At 37.5% G+C, this 16,174-nt stretch overlaps 1 protein-coding gene across 1 annotated transcript in view; it reads left to right on the top strand.

Annotated features, from left to right (window-relative positions):
- LOC109468773 (adenomatous polyposis coli protein-like) overlaps nucleotides 1-16,174 on the top strand; it is a 64,897-nt gene continuing 48,723 nt past the window's right edge. Inside the window, exons 1-2 of the mRNA XM_019767099.1 lie at nucleotides 1-198; nucleotides 12,185-12,297. The gene's annotated coding sequence lies outside the window, so the exon portion shown is untranslated. The remainder of the gene's footprint in view (nucleotides 199-12,184; nucleotides 12,298-16,174) is intronic.

The raw sequence follows: 16,174 nt of genomic DNA, 5'->3' as shown, positions 1-16,174 counted from the left end.
CACGTGACGTCAGATTTGGCTCTGCTTTCTTGTATAGCGGATATGCTTCGAGGCGAACTCTGTTGTCCAAAATTCGCATTTCTGTTCGCTTAAACGCTTCAAGTTTTCATTTCTCTCACCTTCTGGACACCACAAGTTATTTGCGACGCCACAAGCTATGTGAAGACCCTCAAAACCTCACAGAACCGCGCAGAAAGGGTGAGTACTCTATCGTTCTAGATTTCGGATCAGTCCCTTCTATTCAAAGCTATAATCGTCCCTTTGTGGTTTCCAAATAAATTGTCCATCGACCACCAACTCCTACAAATCTTACTAGATCTGAATACGTATTTTTCGCGGGTACTTCAGTACCTGTTGTTGTTTTCTTAGGAATATGTTTTGATATCGTGAGTAGAGGGGTTTTGAAAATGTGTTGTTGTGAGGTGGTGGGTGTTGAGAGATGGTATGTCGGTGTCAGTACTAGAAGACATGCTGGGAACTCTTGACATGTTTTCTACTGGCGGTATGGCACATAGAAAGAGCCTCAAACACACCACCACACACACCGACACATGTGGGGAGCGATCCGCTCTCTCCTCAGATCGGCCAGAGAAAAAAGAAACCAGTTGCTCATGCCGACCTTGCACAGGAATTTTAGCCAAGATGTTATCTGGACTGTCTACCCTTGCACAGTTGGATCCAGCCTGTTAAGATTTTAATATGCATTTCATGTCATATGGATGCTGTGGACAAGAATCAGAATGGAGAATGGTCTAGAATGTAATCTGTAATGCTAAAAAAATCTATCAGCTATTATAATTTGCAACACTTTTTTTTATTCCCAGCATTATTACACAATCAACACATTGGTAGAAAGCTCCATTGTGCCACCACAATTAAGCTAATAAGCAATTAACAATCTGCAGTGTTTCATATACTTATGCTAAATGATTGTCAGAGGTACAGATCTTAGTGATAATAAATTGTTTTTTTGTCTTTGAATAAGTGTGTAAAATGGTATGATATTGATAATCTTCCATTTTATATCATGAGTTTGCTTATTTATTTGAGCTCTGCATGAAAATACATGACTTGTTACACTATGTGCTTATGAATATGGAATTGTATGATGGTGAGATTGAGAATACATTTTATCCTGCTGCCTAACCCCATCACCAATACGAATTTTGTTGCAAAAGGCTACCTAAGTTAGTAATATTTAGTATGTTAAAGGTTGATTATAAAAATGCTGCAATATTGGAACACTTGCAGATGATGTTATAATTTAGAAATGGGGACAGTTCTGTAGTAATGCTAATAGTAATACTAGTTTTTCCTGAACCGTCTTAATCCCTGATAAAACACAGCACACACACAGGCATGTATCAGTGACATAGACCCTCTAAGTGCCTTGCTACATGCTTGAGCAGATACAAACTTGCATAAACATTGGACGCATATAATCAAATGAATCCAGCTTGGGAATCAAACATTTTCTTAAAGTCAATAAAGACTTACTAGACTATCGTGAGCTCCTTTACGTTGTTGATGGTATCAGTGTGGAAAAAATTGCTCTGGTAATTTGTATTCAGTTAGGAAAAGTAGTCCAGTATCATTATATGTTTCAAATGCATTAGCATTAGGCTTAGCAGTGGTTCAAATTTCTCTCCTATAGTTGCTACCATTTCATCAGAAATGGCTGGACCTTCAGAACCACCAGAATAGAGAGAAATTCCATCAGTGTGAGGTCTGTAATCCCAGCAGAACTAATGGTGGTCGACCTAGGCCTGTATTCCCTGCAGACCATTCAAATGGCCTTGTGAAACATACTACATAGAATGCCAAAAACTGGGGGTTTGGGGGTCTTCATGGTCTTTGGGAGCTTTTATGTGCTATTTTCTGATTGCATATAGAAAACATAGCCGGCTTGGTTGAATTACCCTCGTTTTTTGAACTGGGCTAATCAGAAACCCCCAGTTCTATAAGCCTGCTACGGAGGCTTTTAATTTAAGTGAAACAGCAGTAGCATATCTATTACCTTGGTGACTCAGAATGTCTCTCCAGGCAAATTTCAAGAAATGATCCATAAAAGTCTTTCGTCATTTTGCTTTTTTAGAGTTGAGCTGGAACAAAAATGCACTGGAGTAACTGATAAAATGTAGCTATCATCCACTCACTATAGTATATACATAATAACATCAGCACTGTAAGTGTAATTGCATGTCCCTATGTAATCTAATTATTGTATTACTGTGATACATTTCTTACTAATAATAGTGTAAATGAATTCTCTATATCTATACTGACATCCATATTATGTTAATAGCTGCTCATAATTATACAGCACAGGGCTTTGACTATGACTAATTAGCACTGAAATCTGATATCATTCACAGTTCATCAAGTGTCCTTACTACACAGCTAGGGGGTCTTGATTGACTGGCTGCCCTGGAAGTGTTCTTATCAGATGTTGATTTGGTTATTAGTGTTAATTCCACTGTTCAACAAGTGGCAATTACTTGTTATTGGACTTATTCATCATTATATGGTCATCAAGAACACATCAGTGCATAGCTAGGGGGTCTTGATTGACTGGCTGCCCCAGAAAAATTGTAATGTCACAAGTTGAATGACAGGTTGATTTGATTATTAGTAGTAATGCCCCAGTTCAACAAGTGTCATTACTGGCTATACTTGGTCATCAAGAACACATCAATGCATAGCTAGGAGGTCTTGATTGACTGGAAATGTTCATCATCATGTCACAAGTTGAACGACAGGTTGATTTGATTATTACAGTAATGTTCCAGTTCAACAAGTGTCATTACTGGTTGTACATGATCATCAAGAGTCATCAGTGCATAGCTAGGGGGTCTTGATTGACCTGTTGCCCTAGAAATGTTCATGTCACAAGTCGGACGACAGGTTGATTTGGTGATTTAATAGTAATATCACATTTCAACAAATGTCATTACATGGTCATCAAGAACACATCAGTGCATAGCTAGGGGGTCTTAATTGACTGACTACCCTGGAAGTGTCCATGTCAACATTCCTAATTAAGTTGATTTTATTGATTGTAAAAAAGAAAGTGTTTTTGATTGGCAATTAAGATTAAGATGTGACTAGAGCTATATGGTCTGTTTTAACATATTTATTTTTTACGATACTTTTTCTTGTGCTGGTAGAATATTGTGTTTTTAGATGTTGATCCCAACACATGATACTCAATTTATATTGATACAGTTTGGTGCAGTGACTGTGTATCATAATCTATATTACATTTCCATGCCTGCTTATGAAGATTTATAGTTATACTGTTATAGCGTTACATATGGATAATGCACATCATTTTTTTGTCGCATACACGTATGCCTTATTTCTTTTATTTAGCCCAGAATAGTTTTCTCAGGTTGGTATTTAATAACTGGGTATTGTCAAACCAATTGTCTATGAGTATGACTATGAGTAATACTGACTGGTTTGTTGCCCCACATGCCGCAAAGATGACATACCCTGTCGCAGTGTCTAGCTCTCAGGATGTCCAAAATAAAAGACTAGGAGAAAGAATAAAATTCAAGTAGCTTACTGTACCTGTGCAAAACACTGCCATTTCCCTGTAGGCACCTGGGTGTACATGAAACCGTAAGATGATCCCGTATGTGTACTGAATTGTATCTGGTAGTTATCTGTTACCTGCATATGCAGGTTAGTGCAGGTAAAATGGGAGTTGTGCAGGTACTATTTGTAATTTTCTGATGTCTACCTGCACCTAACCTCCACTGGTAAATGTCCTGGTATATGCAGGTTTGTGCAGCAAAAAATGTTCAGTTCTAAAAAAAATACTACAAGTACAACAAAGATTTTCTTATTTTTCTGACACTTACATATGTAGATGTCAACAACATGCTGTACAGTAGTATACATTCAGTGGCAATGATATGCAGGTGTGTAGAAAAAAAGGATTTCAAGCCCTGACCAGCCTGTACATGAAACTGTAATAAGATCCCGTATGTGTCCTGAATGGCACCTGGTCATTATAGGTGGTGAATAATGTATAACTGGGATGGTCTTACACGAGAGACTAGCCTGGTTTCACAACCCAGAGCCTGGCTTACCATGCAGGTATGTCCAAAACATGACCTCTCGGTGCTTAGTACAGGTTTGTTTATATATATTCAGGAGTGTCGAAATTTCTGAGGAGACTTTGAAACAAACAGGAAAGGCCTTGAACTGTTTATGTGAAATCTCAAGAGATAGGTTATAGGTAAGTAGATTTACTGTGTCATGTTTCTTGAACCAGGCCTTATTTGTGTGGGATTTTTTGCAACGTATATTATCAGATCAAGGAGTTCTCTCTTTAACATTCTTGGTCAGACATATATTGAGAAAAATGACATGTTTATTTCATGTGGATAAAAACCTCAAAATGGTAAATTTTACTATTTTAGATAGAGGCAAATGATAGGGTTTCAATATGGTATGTATGGTATTAGCCGTTGGCGAAAGTAAGCTGGCAAATATAGATCAGTTGCTATTTTGCTGCATGTTTGTTTTTTTACCACTACATACTAGCTACATGTAGTAGGTGTTTGTTATGAGACTGATTATTTTTTATGTTCCAAAATTGGCAACTTGATTATTTTTTTTGCCTATGGCCTGAAAATTCTTTCTACAAATTGTTCCGGTTGGATATTTCGAGCCCTGAAGATAGAATGTTCTAGAGTCAGAATGATAGTTATTATCTAAATAGTCTGTCTGTGCCTCCGTAGCAGGCTTATACGGGAACTGGGGGTTTGGTGGTCTTCGGCTGTTCTAAAACGGTTTATTCAACCAGGCCGGATATATATATGTCGTCTATATGCAATCAGAAAATAGCACATAAAAGCTCCCAAAGACCCGGCCTGAAGACCCCCAAAACCCCCAGTTTTTGGCATGCTATGGAGGCTAAGTCTGTGGTCTGTGAGATTTCAACAGTCACCAGATTAGCATGACATGTACATCCATCCAGCTGACCTCCAAATAACCTGTTTAGAGTTTTGTCCAATCAGGTGGAAGGAAGTTGGCAGTTTTATGGTCGGAATGGTGAGTGACAGGCCTGAGTCACAGGATGAAACAAGCAGAACGTTTGTGACTGTGAATTTTGTCACCTTGTGCTTTTACTCTTTGTAGGAGTACTAGGGAGAATTGTGAGTAACATATACACAAGATTATTATTTTTAATGTTAGCATGTGTCAAAAAAATAAGATTAAGGGCAAATTTTTCTGCTCAAATTTCGTTTATGATCAGAAGATGGCAGGAAAAATGTTACTTTTGCAGAAATCATATCTTGATTTGAAAATACATATAATGCATTTCATATGAGAACTAAATGTCAAACAAAATAGTGATTATATTTTGAATAGAATACCTCCAGGTTTTGTGAACATGAAATTTGCACCATTTTAGGACCACATTTTAAAAGGAATTAATGATTTATGAGTGATAATATATCGGAAAAATCTCGTCATTAAAATTGTCCTTGTCAGCCATTTTCCAATCAAGATCTGACAATTCTAACAAAGGCCGAATCCCTTCAAATGCTATGTTTGGGATTCCTATGGGGAATTTCCGCTCTTTTCGGGAATGTATCGGAATGCAGTCGTCATGGAAACAGACTAAGAAAAATGATCGTGCAAATGTTCCCAACAGATACAGCATCATGGGAATTGATGGAGGAACGGTACATGTAATATTAACGGCATTCACGGAAGCCACACCTGACCACCGCCGCGTATTGTACAAATCATATCGTATCACGGAAGAACGAAAGATGGTTGATATTTGGATCATTCCATTCCAAAGTAGGGATTCTTTGAAAACAAGTTTTATATGTGCTTTCACAGTATAGAGACACAGTGAAAACTGCAATAATAGTATTATAAACCCTCGTGCACCATGACCATTTCAAAATGTACCGTACTCGATAAAGGCATTAAAGAATTTGAATGCCATTTTCAAGGTAAGTTTGTATGCTGAATTTTAAGTGCTTTCATGGCCAGTAACATTGGAATTTACATGTGACCTGTATTGGTTGGCGATTTCTCTCACGTTTATTTCAATTTCCCTCATGTTCATGACCCATTTTATTTCAATTTTTAAATTGCGGTCAATCCTTTGGTGGTAGGGATGACTGTCAACTGACCGAATATTGACTAGAAAATTGACTTTGAAAATCCAGTTTTACTGTCCTAAAATTCCTTTAAATCTCAGAACACGTTCACACTAAGAAAGTGAACCGAATTGAGCATCAATCGTTGTCAGAAATTATCTATCCTGATTGACAATGCAGCAATTGTCTTGCACCTCCTTGAGCCAGGTTGAGGACGGTGGATTACTTTTGGTTCAGATCGGAGAAAATTGAACTGATTCCAGGATTCACACTCCAAAAACACGCGATGATCCCGATTTATGAATTCTAATCTGAATCGATGCTCAATCCGGATCATTTTTTTTTCTTGGTGTGATGGACCACTGGCCTAAGAGTCCTACGTTTGTAAACAACCAGAGTGTGAGAAATCGGAGTCTCTTATCTGAGCAGACCCTGCTCCAGTGCTGGTCAAAACAGCTCAGCGTGAGACTCTGCTTGGAGAGAAGATTATGTCCAGGAAGAATAAACAAGTTGATGCAGATTTGGGAGGGCTAACTCCCAAACTGCATGTGGGAGCACTTCCCTTTTGCATACAGGTTCAGCCCAGCATGCTAAAACCCGATTTACACATGAAGGCAAAAACCTGAGGTATGAAAACCGTGTGTGTACATGTATACACACAAGTGTACCTCAATTTTTTCCTGCATGTAAATTGGCTTGCATTGAATTGATGTTTCGTATACTTGACTTACTTGTGTGCGGGTAGACTACACTACTACTATCAGAAATACATGCACAGCTCCAATTTTACCTGCACTAAGGTGCATATACCCAGTACATGGACCAGTGCTGGTTAGGTACAGGTAGACATCAGAAATACCTGCACAGCTCCAATTTTACCTGCACTAACCTGCATATACAGGTAGTATTTCAAGCCCAACATGCATAAAAAGCACCAGAACACCATAAGTCACTGAGCTGACCCTACATTTGCTTGGCGCCAAGAGTATAGAGAGAGGGATGTAGTAAAGTGAGCGTCACTGAACGACCATCAAAGAGCCAAGGCATCTAAGGGGTTATATTCCCACTGGAGATGTTAGTACTTCTAACCCTCTGAAAAAGCTATTCCCCGCATGCATTTGAAAGGCAAATTTCAACAAAAAGCCATGGAAATATCCATGTCATTTTTATGCAATGTGGGCAAGATTTTCGACCCAGAAAAATTCATGATCGAAGTGGAAGCCATGAATACAGTACATCCAGTCTATTGATAGTCAATCCAAGTGTTCATCACACAAAGGCTAACTGTAATTAGGTACTCAACAATCGCTATTCTTCAACAGACAATGGAACAATAAAGATCACTTCAAAGCCTTTTTTATGCCATTCAAATGTAAAAGACTTGGGTGGAATATCTCTATTCAATACCCAAGGTAGGAAAATATCCACTTGGAAGAAGAAGGGACAATTGTGATAGACATAAGCTGGGATGTGCCTATCTATAAATAGCCCAGGTGTGACATTCCTATAGGGCTTTAAATAACACCTATATAGCTATCTTTGCTGTAGATATCTAGGCAAGCAGGTAAGTTTTAACAACACCATTGTAATTTCTAGATTCATAGATTTGGAAAAAAAGCTAGAATGTAATTTCCAAGCAGATTCTTTGAGCACTTGTTCTCATTCAAATGTACAAAATTCTGTCGCCACTCTTGACGACTAGGTATGAGCCAAATCACGGACCTCATCATTGCTTTCTTCATTATCCCAAGTACACTTTTGTAAGCTATATTAGTACATGATTGTATATACGTAGGAATAAAGAAATATTGAGAAAATTTGTGGTTGAAACTGTCATATGATTGGGGTCGAAATTACATTTATTTGCCCCTTTTTAGAAGTCAACCATATTATTGGATCACATGTCTCACAGCCTAGGTTTCTCTTGATACTAATAGCTAGGATTGCAAATTCAATTTCCTCTGTCTTATCTAATGCTATATCTTTATGCTGTATATTTGTCACAATAAAATTTCAATGTAGAACAAGATAGTTGTCAGCTCTTATAGCCCATGTAGGGCAGGACTGACTCAATAACTGTTAGAAACTTTGAATTGTTTATGTACAATGTATACTGTTTAGTGTTTACGCAGCATTCAAATTATAAGGATTTCCGGAAAGAAATTTACAAACTTTCCTTATTCTGGCCCCTGGCCATGTACTGTACATGCATCTTTGTTCTTGGTGTAACAAATTATAGGGCCAAGACCCTCTGCCCTGAGCCTTGTCTCCCTTTCTTTAGAATGGCAGTGGCCCAGAACAGGGGAAATTGTAGGTTGATTACAAGTTGGGACATCCCACTGTGACATAATGGGGGGGGTTGTAATCAGAGATTTCTCAGCTCTGGGGAAACTTTTTTTTGTGATGAGCAAAGTTTGGGGATATTCCAGTAAATGTTTGAAAGGGAGGACAATATTCAGGGATGTACCATTGATGAATATGATTGGTGTTACCAATTAGAAATTTGTGGAAATATTAGTCTTCTCATTCTTTGAAAACTTATTTTATATAAGATCTTATTTTGCTATCCACAAATCTTCATGTATACTGTAGGCTGTGTCTCTTCTTAACTGCAAGATTGCTTGTGTAAGTCATTTCATGACTTACCGTAAGTTACTCTAAGTGCAAAATACGCCCCCCTCCCTTTTGATCCCCTCCAGACTTCCTGGCCCCACTTCCAAGGCTGAACCTGAGGTTTTCAATTTTCCGTTATTTCATGGCGAGCGAACCGATTCCCTACGCTTCCCTGAAGGCCCACATCTGCCCGGCACCATGCTGGTCGCTTTGATACAGATCCTGGGCATTTACATGGGGTCACGGGTCTCTATGGGCCGGCACTTTGGAACCCACAAGTTGAAGTTCAAAACATCACCCACACCCCAAGGCCACAGCAAGTCATTTTTATGGATGACATCAGAGCACGCATTGATTTTCGCTTGATTTTGGGAAGGGAAACAAGAAATTTTGTTGCCCTCTGACAGTGGTCTTAAACAAGCTGAAAATGGGTTATCTGTGTATCAGTTCTGTGAATACAGGAATAAAAGACCTGTTGGGTATGATATCATGTTTTCTCACCTCAATTATTGTTACAAAGTTATTATGATCTCAAAATTTGAAAGTAGGAATCCTGTTTTTTTTTTGCCTTGCCTTGTTTTTTTCGCCCTATCGCATAAGATTTTGGGTTTGCAGAGGATGTCATCCATAAAATTTAATTGCTGTGGCCCAACACAGTATGTGGAAAACTTGATCCTCCAGATGTGTAGAAAGCATTGGAGGGGTCAACCGTTGCTATGACGATGGGATGACCTTGAATATTAGATTGTAAGGATCAACAGGCAGGCCGAGAAATTGGGTTCAAGGTCAGTTGAAGGATTATAAACGACCTTGCTGTCACTGTGGGTTGATGGATGGAATGTTAACGTGTAGGTTTTTGTAATTACAGATTTCGCAAAGTAAAAACCTGTTCATTTTCAAACTTTATTTTGTATCTGAGGGTATGTAGTGGTAATTATATTACAAGGGAATAAACATATAAACCTGAGGTACATATAAGAGCTGGAGTGGGCTAAAGTACATTTAGAACATTTTGTTACAAGCAGGCCATCACTATTGCTACGATAATATAATATACACGTAGTAATTTGGACAGATTTCGTTTACAACCGGTGTGACTTTTAGGTAGGTTTTAAGAAAAGTCAAGTTTAAAACTTTATAATAGAGTGGTTGTTCTCAGCACTTGATGATTTTCCAGTCTATCTTGTTTGAGAAAAATTTACTATAATGTAGATGTAGTTATGGGGCTTGATTCTGAACATGCCGATGTTTCGTCAGGATGAGTATAGGAATGTTTCCTGTCGAGACATTTACAGGGTGAACCAGTTTGTTACTCTATGGTGTCCTGGAACCAGTGAAGTTGAAACACAGGTCACAGGGCTCCAAATTCATTTTTGGGAATAGGTGCATGCACTGGTGCACCCAGCCTAAAAAATCGGGTGCACAAACATTTTTTGGCATGCACCATATAATAATGTCAGCAAAAACTGTTTCATTTCTAAAGAGAAGCACTACTACAAAGATTTATTATTTTTCTAGCACATGGATGTTCAGAATATGCTGTATACTACTATACATTTAACATCTTTGCATACTAATATGTAAGCCTACGAAAATATTTGGGTGTACTGGTGCACCCATAGAAGAAAATGGGTGCACAGCTCCAAATTTGGTGCACCAAGTAAGATGCACATGCAGTCAGTATTTCTAGCCCTAGGTCAAGTTTGTGTACAAATGTATCTTCTTCCCAGCCCCGACCACAGTAGACAGATGCCCTGAAGCCATTCCCATGTAAATTCCCCAGCCTTTCTTCCCTTCCCCTTTCTTCGAGCGGGGCGGAAGGAAGAAATTGCTGAATTCCATTTGGCGCAATTTTCCAGTCGGGGAGTTTTGCTGGGGAACAATGCTGGCATGCAAGTGGGCAGCAGATCTCTTTTCAACAAAATCCTGACCCTTTTGTTACCATGCAGAAATGTCAATGCAAGGGGCCTTTTTCAGGGCAAAGAGGGGGTTCTAACACCAGTAACAGAGTCTGTCTGTGATTTTTGTCCTCATTTAGGGGGCAGAGTTTTACCCGACTGGAAACTTAGAGCACGTCCAGTAAACTTGTGAGCAGCAAGAGATTGAGCAGACGCAGACAAGGCTTTAGAGTTACTCACAAGTAAGCTTAGCAGTTAGTCTTTGAGATAGAGGTCTGTAGGCTTCTTATAATGGAGAATCTGAGTGGGAAGATGCAGTTTTAGACTCCTTTGTTTGTTTTTAAGAGCACGAGTCTGGCTATTTCTGAATGGGTTTTGTCTGCGTCAGTCAGTGTAAAAATGTACAGTAGCTAAGATTTTCCTTAGCGTGTCGACTGTGAGAAACTAAGAATGGAAGAAGACTAGAAATATTCTTTTCATAATTTGTTTTGACAATTTGGTTTTGTAGTAATATGATGTTGTAATGATCGTTGTCATACAGTACTAGTATTTGTAGTATATGTACAGAATGAACAGTATGAAAACTGCATACACATGCTAGCGTACGAAAATTGCATATGTCAAATTTTTTCTGGGTGTCAACTGGCATGCTTTGACATATGTCAAGATATACGTTCAGTTCATATGCCAGCCCTTGAGGCAGCGTATGATCATTCTGAACATACATTCGTGACGTACATCATGTCAAAGAAGTCCGATTTACATGCAGAAAAAACGTACACAGTTTTCATAAGATCATTTGCCTGCATGTAAATTGGGTTGTTTTGCTGTTGCACAGCATTTAAATAACACCAACTTTAACTTAAAGTTTAAGAGCATGATGGGAGTCTAAAAGATTTACGTTCAGGAAATGATGAATGAACTGGAAGATTTAACCTATAAACAGTGGAGTTTGTCCATGTTTTAGACCTGTGTTTGAGAACACATGATGGTGTGTTAGCCTGTACTGTCCCAGGATATTTGTGGTCGCTTGTTGTTCCCTTTGAAACGTTGGAGGAGACATCCTGGCACTGTGCTTCATGTAAACACTGTCAGTCTGAGGCTGTCATTGGGGTAAACATGGCTGGAGATGGGGGCAAACCTAACACAGTGGATACAGTGTTAGAACCAGTAACAATGGTCTGAAAGGGAAATGGACTAGTAGATAGTTGAAAGTGAGAGTAGTCAAATAACGAGTTGAACTAACATTTATGTATTCTTCCATAAACATTACAAGTATACAATAGTATATATTTCCATCCATTAACGATAAGACTATACTCAGAGAAATACCAAAGATATTACTAGAAGTGGTTTAATCTGAAAATATTCAATATGTCAATTGTGACTGTTGTTATACAGAATATGATTGTTATGTTGAATATGCAAATTCCATGTCTATTTCTGTATAATTTTGCAGCAAAGGAGCACTTAAAAATAGTGCAGTATAATTACGTAGAATTTAGAAATAAACAAAGATTTGCCTTTTTTCTTGTCATGCAGGAAAGTTTTGTAGACCTTTGACCTGGTGCTGCTGGCCAATGGGGAGGCAGAATGAAGACACACCTCCAGCCACGTTGCTGCCGATTGGTCTGCTGCTGTGCTGATTGTTGAAGGTAGGTGGTGTCTGAGACTAAAATGGATATGTCATAATTATATGGTGGACATGGTGTTGGCTGTGTTCATCAGCTCCTCCTAGTGACATATGCTGAAACTGCAGCCATGAGTTTGACTGTTGTTGGGTCATCAGGTACAGTATGGATACAGAGAATAACAACAATCTTCATCTGTTACAACTCTGCTAGAATATTGGGGTAACTACAAAACCAGTAACAACTCTAACCTGCCTACATTTTTATGTCTATCAGACACCTTCCTTAGAGTTTCTCAAAAGCGGGGGGGGGGTGTTACCGGTTGTGTAAAAATAAAACCACAATATCCTATATTTACCGACCAGATAAAATTATTTTCTGTACTCTGACTGCTTTATTTCCGTAGGATATAAAATATATTTGCCCCATTCTCTGCAATGTTTATGTTAGCTCTGCTATACATTACAAAATGTATAATCTTCTTTTGTGAGGGCTAGGCTTGAGCCAATTAACACAAATTTATGGGATCTTATCAAGACCATCATAGATTTCTCTTCCCAACTGATGCTAACAACATGCTTCTCCTTTTATTTATTTGGTTAATTTCATTTCTGAGTTAATTAATTTCATCATTTCTGTGGAATGGAAATAGAAAAAAACGAGAACCAGTTAATCAAATCCACATGACCACACCAATTTTATTTGTTGGTTCACGGATTTGCCTGCTAATGTTTTTCTCACTTGCAAAAAAAAAATCATTTCAACCACTGAATCAAAATGCTCATATTTTGGCCCAAGCAGTTGAAGGAAGTCCCCTCTCTTCAGAGTTGTCACAGTTTTTCTATCTATCAATGCAGTGGTTTGATTAAAAGTTTGAAATTCGTTTTTTGAATTACAAACCAGCCTGGTATGTGGACTTTATGGCTCCTAGTAGTCCTATCATTGGATGCCAATGTCTGTTTTTATTTTTTGCCCTGCCGCTTCATATTTTTTCTGAAAAAAATTTGAGAACCAACAAATCAAATCTGTATGGCCTAATGGGAGAAAAGTTGTGTGTAGTGCTAATTCTACTCTCCATAATCGTGACAGCAGGTTTTCAGGGGTCAGGACTTGACTAATGGTGCCAGCGTGGTGCCAGGACAGTAATGATGTTGGATTCAGGATTTAATGTGTGTTGCGCATGCTTAATTACTTATTAGCATAAATTTGCAGCACCATCCCTTGGTAATAGCCCTCCCAGGGGGGTAGACAGCCTGTGGGATAATGGGGAGGCTAATGCCACACCTTTATGCTAGGCAGGTGGAAAAAGTTGCCCATAACTCACCTTCAAAAAGATGGCAATCATAAAAGCCATTTTCAATGTAGGTAGAAATGTACTAATGTAAACAACAAAAAATGTATATATCAAGGTGTCTTCATGCAGAATTTGATAATGATCTATTAAAATCTCACTGCAAAATAAAAAAAGAACTTAAATATTTATATTTACATGATGACTGCATAATAGCTTTGTGAGGTACAAAGTATTGTTAAATTGGCATGAAAGAGTCTATACTTAAAAGTAGATTTTAATTCTATGTGTGCAAAAGAGCACCTGTTTCAGTTACAAAAATGAAAGGCACTTTCACTGTGGTTTTCTATGAATGTTATAAGGATTTATTGTTTACCACAAGATTTAATGATCTGCCATAGATACCAGTTGTGATTGATGACACTCTGCAGAGATAGCCTTTATACAATCATACAGTGGAAATGAACAAAACCCTCGAAGTCAATTATGTGTCAACCTTACCAAAGAGTGCACTGTAATTATGAATGGCTGAAAAGTTTTCAGTAAATAATACAGTAAACTGATACTGAAATCTTGAAATTTTGTAGTGTTTTTTCTCACTGGCTACCATGAGCTGGTGTGTTATGCCAAAGGGCGATTATACCGGCTATACAGATACAGATAAAGATGAATTGTTGACACTGCAAATAAGCATTTCCAATATGTCAGCTCTGTAGACTCTGACTACAGAATGCCTTCTACCATGAACTTAAAACACTACAAAACCTATTTTCTGTTCTTGCAGATATTTACAGTAATATTACATCTTGATATGACATGTTTTACTTAAAAAGCGCACAAAATTTAATCAGTTGAAATTCCCATAGTTTAAAATGTAGGTGCTACTTTAAAATTCGGACACAATGATACTATAAACCTATATGTCAGAATGCCTAGTGTTTGCCAGAACAAAAAAAAATGTTTTATTTTTTAATGTGGAAAGAAAATTAATATGAACTGTTTTTTAAACCAGTCCTGACTGGTTAGATGTGAGCTAACGTCTGGGGAAAGTCACGTGACTTTTCTATAATATATTCAAAATGACGGACGAGGCTGCATTTTATCAGTCTTGACGTGTCATATATCACCACTCTGTTATCTAACGCGCCATTCCTCAACTGTCAAGGTTCTGCTCAACCCTTCAAGTTAATTAGATACTTCCATTAAACACTTGTATATTTACCCAAAATCATGACAAAAATTTATTGGATTTTACAAAGATTTCTGTAGTTAATGGTTCGCAGTAATTAAGTTACGATAAGTTATTGAGATAGTGAACATAATTTTTAATCATGGATGGAAAGACGTAGGTGGTATAATCTGCAGATTAACCAAAGTGCCGTTGGAAAGCCATTATTGGAATGCACAGATGGCAGATTATGAGGTTGATCCTTTGGAAAGCAAATTCTAAGCTATTGTACATTGTAGTTATCACAAACACACACATCTTTAAAAGCAATTTATGTGCACAAAAATGATACTATTTATTTATTGTATTATTTCTAGATTGGGTTTTTTAATAGTTTTTGTCTTTTTCATAACAATGACTTGAAATGATATCAGCCATTACTATTCATTAATACGTACATGACACTTAAAAAACGATAATAAATTTCCACTCTAAAAATTTGTACTAGTATATTGTAATTTTGTTATACATGTACCATTACCATGAAGATTATTATATTATACTAGCTGCAACTTATATGTTTATGCTATATTTCTTCAATGTTATTCATAGAATCATTGCAATATACACACTTCATGCTCGTAGGACTTTTTGAACATCCACAGAGATTTTTGTACCACAAAACCATTCGTTTTCATCCTGAAACTTTGACAGGTCCGGTCTCAGGGGGGAGGGGGCATGTATTTGTAAATTCCATCATGGACAAAGAATTTTATGACCTCATAAATGCATTTTCTTTATGTGTGCTTCTTGCAGATTCAAAGAAAAAAAGTTGCCTATCATTTAATCTGTACAATAATTTTTGTTCTGAACTTACAACAACTAATATTGCACAGAAAACAGTCAGTGTAACATCAAATTTTTGATATGTCTTTGTTCTTCTGCTATTGGGTGATGGATAGATCTCTTGATACATACATATTTGCAGTAAAATATTCTAGCAACAGAAACGTTATACGTCACTGTCACTACTACTACCATGCATGAGAATTTAGCTGGAAATTTATTTGCTTGATTGTTTGCTTGTTTGGAACTTTTGTTTGTGGTAAAATTAAGATAACTTTGATGTTCTGGAGTACATTGTCCCAAGAGAAATTCTGTGTATCAGAGCAGACTGCATTTAGCCATTTGTATGTTGTTGTGTACATGTAGCCTTTTATAAAGTAGGCAATTTAGAAATAGCCCAGGGCTAGTTTAGTAATACTATGAGTATGTTGTATGTGTACAATAGAGGGGAAATTTATGTACAGATTCTACACAAATCCCTAGTTTTATGTGGTTCAGTTGGATTCAGGCAATGTTCAAATTTTGGAATTGAAGCATTATATTTTATTTCATTAATGTCCAATTTTCATGTAAATTTACTTTGGATTTTGAGAATT

This window comes from Branchiostoma belcheri, unplaced genomic scaffold, assembly GCF_001625305.1.
Source record: "Branchiostoma belcheri isolate BF01 breed outbred unplaced genomic scaffold, Haploidv18h27 scaffold2, whole genome shotgun sequence".
Taxonomy (NCBI): Eukaryota; Metazoa; Chordata; class Leptocardii; order Amphioxiformes; family Branchiostomatidae; genus Branchiostoma; species Branchiostoma belcheri.
Note: the sequence above shows the minus strand (reverse complement) of the source record. Positions and strands in the feature narration are given on the sequence as shown.